Consider the following 6976-nt stretch of genomic DNA (forward strand, 5'->3'; position numbering starts at 1 on the left):
TATTCTATATCCATGCAATGCAAAAGACAGCATTTCATGCCAATCTCTATAAGTGACCGACATTTTCTCAAGAATCTTTTTGATATTTTTGTTGGCTGCTTCCACTGCCTCATTCATCTTAGGGCGATAAGGAGTGGAATTATAGTGTTTAACCTTGAACTGACTGCATAACTCCTCAATTAATTTATTATTCAGGTTTTTTTCCATTATCGGTGATGATGCGCTCAGGTAAACCATACCGACATATAATGTCCTTTCGTATGAACTTGACAACAGCCTGCTTGGTGACACTTTTGTATGAAGCAACCTCTACCCATTTCGTGAAATAATTTATGGCTACCAAAATGAATCGATGGCCATTTGATACCTTTAGCTCAACTTGCGAAGCTTTTGTCGTATAGGTTTACATTCTAGTTTAAGTGGTAATCAATGTGTTACAATCTCTGTATCAAAACCAGGCATATTTCGATGGGACCATGCAAAATATTTTTGAACTCATGAAGCAGGATCACCAGATCTGATTGATCCTGCTCTTGAGCTAAATTGTCAATTCACACTTCTTTCACTTCTTCTGGTATTCCCAAATTGGTAACCTTCAAAGTCTCTTGATATGACATAGTATTTTTTTTCTTGCTCTATCAATCTTAGTAATTCAGAAGATATATCATATTCATCCTCTTCGATATTCTGCTAAAGATTATAGATTGAAACCTCAAAATCAATAACGTCATCGATGTCACCTTCAACTTTGGTGCCCCTTATTCTTGAACTCACAACAATCCTCAATGAAATGGTCATCTATCTCGGGGTGGAATAAACACTTCTTCTCGTTAATGCATCCAAACTTCTCCCCCTCATCATTGCTAAACCTTGGTGACAAATATCCAGCTCCACGAAGGATTTGGAAAAATGTATTTATTGAAGTAGTCACATCACACACCTTATTCTTGTATCTTTCCGTAAACGTGTCAACAACATTTATGGCTGGACCCTCATGATTTGGTAAAGGGTTCTAGTTAACGTTGTAATCTTCTTCTGTCTTCTTGAATTTCAACCATCCGGCCTTGACTAGACTTTGCACTTTAGCTTTCAAAGGAAAACAGTTACCCCCAACTTAAGACTTGTTCGTCCCGAGCAAGAAAATTAAAAATGTGCTAACATTCAGTCATTCATCATGCAAGGGATTCAACATTATTTTGCAAGAATTAAACTCAAACAATCATGCAAAAATTTTGTTGATGTTTTCAAACAAATATGCAAAGGATGTTACTCATGCCTTAACAATTCAACAAAGTAATTTTTTATTAAATATTCAAGAGAAGCAAGTAGTCAATTTGAGGTTGATTTTTAATAAAGTTCATTTATTGAAATCATGTTTAGATAAAACATCTAAGTCTTGCTATTTCGACTCATTAGACATGCTTCGAAAGAATTAAAAAATGCCCTAGGCTTGTTTTCCCTCTACTCTGAAGCGGGAAGGATCCCTCCTTAAACTCGGCCCTCGGTCAAAACATTGAAACTAGCTAGAAAATTCTAAGATAGAATTGTATGGGTTTTACTAAGGCAAAGGATAGGTTTTTTCCGTAGGGATTCGTACCTCACTAACATCGAGTAATCCTAACTGATCACGGAAAAAATCCTAATGTTCGACTTAATCGTACTCTTTCTTTCTTTCTTTTTTTTTTTTTTTTTTTTTTTTTTTGATAAAATTATTTTGCTAAAAGTATGCATTTTGCTACTTTTTTTATTGGGATTCTATTTTTGGTAGCAAGCTTTTTGCTTAGCTTCGGCTTGGCTAATTCTAATCTTGGATTTAATCTATTAGGTTCTATGATTGACCGTTCTTTCGAGGTTACAACAAGCGAATTTAAGCATTCTATCCTTTTCTAAAGACTTCTAGGTTCGTCATGGCTCGACAAAGGGTTTTTTTTTCCTAATTCATGAGTCAAAGAGATGAAAAGTTTAAAAATTAACCTCAATTTCATAAATGGTTCTTTATCCTATTTAAAATACAAACAAAAATTGCTGAGAGAGGTGTATCATAGGCAATCATCATAAGAAACTTTGCAAAAACGTTAACATCTATGCATTTTCTTTTGCAAGCATTCATTCAAGCAAACAACATTCATTTCATTCATGCATTCAAAATAATAAAAAAAATTTAGGTCAATTTTAATCTACCCAAGTCATGCAAATGCTTAAACGAAGAAAAAAAATTAGGTCCCACCCCCAACTTAAAAACTTTGCATTGTCCTCAAAGCATATTTATGTAAAAGAAATGTATGAAAGTACCGAGGAAAAGCTTGCTTCAAAGCGAAGTGGTTGCTTCCTTTTATGATTCTTTGATTTCTTCAAGTGAAATTGCCGACAAGGGAGAGGCGCGCCCGGACGAGGGCTCAACACATGGCGGACTAGGCGCAGGTCGCGAATTGGTTCGTGGATCGGGTTACCGGACCATGCTTTCGGGTCGTGCAAAAAAATGAAAGAAAAAATAGGGGCGCGCCTGGAGTTCGAACACTCGACTTTGAGGCAGACGCATGGCGTTGTGCATATTCCTTAAAAGTTTCAACATTCTTTTTTCCATCCTTTGAAGATCCAAACGGTCGGGTGCCATATCAATGTTGTACTTATATTGTTTTAAGAATGAATCAGCGAGATCCTTCCACCTATGCTCTTGTGAACCATCCAACTGCATGTACTATCGAGAAGCGGGGTCAACCAAGCTGTCTTGGAAGCAATGAATCAACAATTTATCATCATGAGAGTAAGCTGATATTTTCCGACAGTACATAACTAGATGACTTTTTTGGACACGTGGTTTCATTGTACTTCTTAAAATCTGGAATCTTGAATTTGGGAGGGATTACCACATATGATATCAAACATAGTTGTGTTGCGTCGATACTCCCGTACATGTCTGCACCTTCAATGGCGCGTAATTTTTCTTCTAGAAATTCTAGTATTTTTCTACTACCCTACTCTTCTGAAATTTTCTCACCACTTTCCGTAATTGGAATAGATGTGGGATCGCTGACCTGGGCTGCCTATTGGGTGGTTGTGTTTAGGATTTTGCGCGGGAAAGGATGTAGGATATGTCATCCATTATTTTCTTCTTGTCCAATATGGATGTTGATGAGGTGAACTTAGAGCTATTTTGCAAGTTTTGGCTTTTTATCTTTTTAAAAAGAGAATAATGATTCGGTTAGGATGAGTCTAGATGTAAATGCTAAATGTGAGAAAGAAAACCATCAGATAATGCAAGGGCTCAAACAAACTTAGTGAAGTTAATGCTAGTATCCTATCTAACACAGGCCCTCAAAATGGTGTATAATCACACTTGATCATACAACCAAATTGAGTGAGAATTTTTCGTGTGCCTGCATGGGAGCAACAACTCCTCGAAGGTCAAACACTACTACATCCTCGAATCTAATCCTATAGGTACAACCCGGATAGAGGGCTTGTGCTAATGTGTGAGAATAATATAATTAATAAGACAAAAAAATTAAAATTCTAAAATATACGAATTAACATGATATGAGAATCATAATGAGTGAAGCTGAATATAAGTCCTAAAAGATAAAAGGTCCTCAATTTGATCACAACCGTCACATGTGATTGTATGACTAAATTGAGTGAGAATTTTTCGTGTGCCTGCACAGAAGCATAAGCTCCTCGAAGGTCGACACTACTCCATCCTCGTTTCTAATTCTATATGGTAGAGCCCGGACAGGAGGCTTGTGATTGTGTGTGAAACAACAATAAACAACACACTAAAAAGAAAATAAAACAACAAAAAAAATGTACAAGATCAAGACAAAGAAAAGGCCAAACTCTCAAGGTGGAACCTCATGTCCCCAGTGGAGTCGCCAAGCTGTCGCCACGTACCCGAGATGACGCGGAGCGGCCGACGTCCTTAAGAATTGTTTAATTTTAAAAACGAAAAAAGAGGAGTCACCACCAATCTTTTTTACGGTGTGATTGGACACCGAAATAAAGTGAATCATTTTAAATAAAATAAAAACTGGTCTACAAAAAAATTAGAGTTGAGTTCGGGAGTCATTTTTGTACGGGGAAGGTGTTAGCACCCCATAACACCCGTTTTAGAAAACGGTGGCCAAATTTAATGTCTTGAATAAAATTTATTTTTTTAAAAAGAACTATGTCTTATTTCATTGCTCACTACTCCAATATTCGGAGCAATGATCCCATAAAATAAGTGGGATACACCCATTAATTAGACTATATTGGGGAAAAATTCATCATCTTAAGAGAATGAGAAATTGTTACAATTTCTCAAATTCTATCATAGGCTAGTCTTCGAATAAAGTTTTTTTTTAAAAAAATATTGATTAAATATATTTTCTCTTGGGATCAAATCTCGGACTCCCTAAGATATTGATCCCTCACCTCAAGAATCTAGAAATAACGGACTCCCAGAAATTTCTAAATTCCATCGTAGGATTTTTTTTAGCGAAATCGGCATGAGATATTATAAAAAAAAAAGTAGATTAGGAAACCTTATGAAATATATATTTAATTTTGAGTTTAAAAGAAATAATTTTGAAGCAAAAAGAAAAAAAATCTAAATGGTTTAAAGAGAAAATTTTAAAAAAAAGATTTCAAAATTGCATACAAATATGGTTTAAAGTATTTTAAAAATTTTAAGAAATTTTTAATGAATGTCAAATAAAAATAACAAATATACCACACAATAAATTAGGCAAATAATTTATTATATTAATGCATGCATATACTAAATATAACGATAGTAATAAAAATAAGTTAAAAGAAAAGGAAAAAAAAAGATACATAATAACGATAAATAAAATAAGGAAAAAAATGAAAAGAGAACTAAATAAAAAAAAATGTAAAAAAAATTAAATAAATAAGTGAAGAGAAGAGGACATAGGGATGATAGTAAATTGAAAAAATAAAAAAATTATGAAATGAAATAATAATAATGATAATAAAAATAAAAATAACAAAAAGTTAAAGAAAATCACAAATATAAATAAATAAATAAAAATTATATATATATATATATATATATATATATAACAAAAGGTTATTCTAAAAATAATATTTATAATAATACTAATAAAATTATAAACTAAATTAAACAATAAATAAATTATATAAAAAAGAAAAAAGAAACAGAAGGGTGGCGGCAAGTTGCCGCCACCTAAAATAAAAAGAATATATATATATATATATATATATATATATATATATATATATATATATATATAATAATAATTTTAAAAATTATACAGAAAATTTAAAATTTTAAAAAACTAAACTTAAATAAATAAATGAATAAATTAAAAATAAAAGAAAAAAAAGAACCGAGAGTGGCGGGTGGCAAGGTTGCCTCCACCCTTTTGTGGAGAAATATGTTTCTTCAAAACTTTCACACGAATTCTCTCTACAGAATTTCTCTAAAACAACTTTTTTTTCTTAGAGATTCTCTCTAAAGCAATTTTTTCTTCAAGAATTACTCTAAAATAATTTCTTCTCCCCTTTTCCAAATGACAAAAGATCCTGTTTATAAACTCGGGGTGTGCCACAAATTTGGAAAATTTAATAAGTATAAAATCAAATTAGATATTATCTAATTTTATTAATTTTTTTTCTAAAGTAGTAAAAATATGATATTGAAAGATTTTGTCCAAAATAAATTTTTTGTTTTTTTCCTAGAGTGATAAAGATAAGTCAAATATGGTATTAAAATTTTTTGTATAAAATAAATTATCTTGCTTTTCCTAATATGATAAATCAAAAGAGATTTTGTATAAATAAATTAATTTGTTTTTTTTTTCCTAAAGTGATAAGTCAAAAAAATGATTTGAATTTTTTTAAAATAATAGATATTCTCATTAATGACTTTATTTTCCATTTTAATAAAAAGATAAGAAAAACATAAGATTTCATATTATTACAAAAAGATTTTACCTTTTTCTTTTTTTAACAAAATAAATTAATGAAATATCTTAATCATTGCCGCAATTAATAATTTAAAGAATAATAAAAAAATGTAGGATAAAATTAGGTGGCTACAGAGAGGTTTAACAGAACTATCATGGAATGTAAAAGATGTCTCTTAACTAATGCTTCATTACCCTTGAAATTTTGGGATGAAGCTGCCCAAATAGCGTGTTATCTCATTAATAGGAGTCCTTCTACAACTTTAAGCTTAAAGACTTCCTAAGAGGTATGGACAGGTAAAGCTCCAAGTTTAAATCGTCTCAGAGTGTTTGGATGCACAACTTATTCTGATGTTAAAGATGAAAAGTTGAACAAGAGGGCACTAAAATGCATGTTTATTGGTTATCCTCAGGGTGTCAAAGGTTATAAACTTTGATGCTTGGAAAAGAGGATGAATAAATGCATTATTAGTAGAGATGTAACTTTTAATGAGACATAAATGCCTTATTGTGTCAAAGAGCAGTAGAAACAATAGACAAGTGATCATGTTGTGACAAATGTCAGAATTGCTTCAGAGGTATTACCATCAGTTGGCTTAGATGTATCTAGTGATCAGTCACCATTAGTGTCAGAGACAAAGGATACACAACAGTTTGAATTTGATGGTATACAGTCTCAACATGAGAGGATTTTGATTTATGAGGGAGCTTTTATTGAAGAAAGCTCAAGTAACAATGACCTACAGAATTATCAACTTACTCGTGATAGAGCTTAGAGGGAAAGACATACTCCTATAAGGTATGGTTATGATGACTTAGTTGCTTATGCTCTTACTTGTGCAGCTGACAGTATTGAAGCAGAGCCTCTTCCTTTTGAAGAGGCAATTGTAACTGATTCAAAGAAACAATGGAAGGATGCTATGGAAGCAGAGTTTTTCTCTTTACAGAAGAATTAGACATGGTCATTGGTTCCAATGCCTCTTAATCCTCATTCAATCAAAGTGGATTTATAAAATCAAGCCAGGTACAAGAGGTGACAGTAAGCCTAA

Source organism: Cucumis melo, chromosome 11 (assembly GCF_025177605.1).
Source record: "Cucumis melo cultivar AY chromosome 11, USDA_Cmelo_AY_1.0, whole genome shotgun sequence".
NCBI lineage: Eukaryota > Viridiplantae > Streptophyta > Magnoliopsida > Cucurbitales > Cucurbitaceae > Cucumis > Cucumis melo.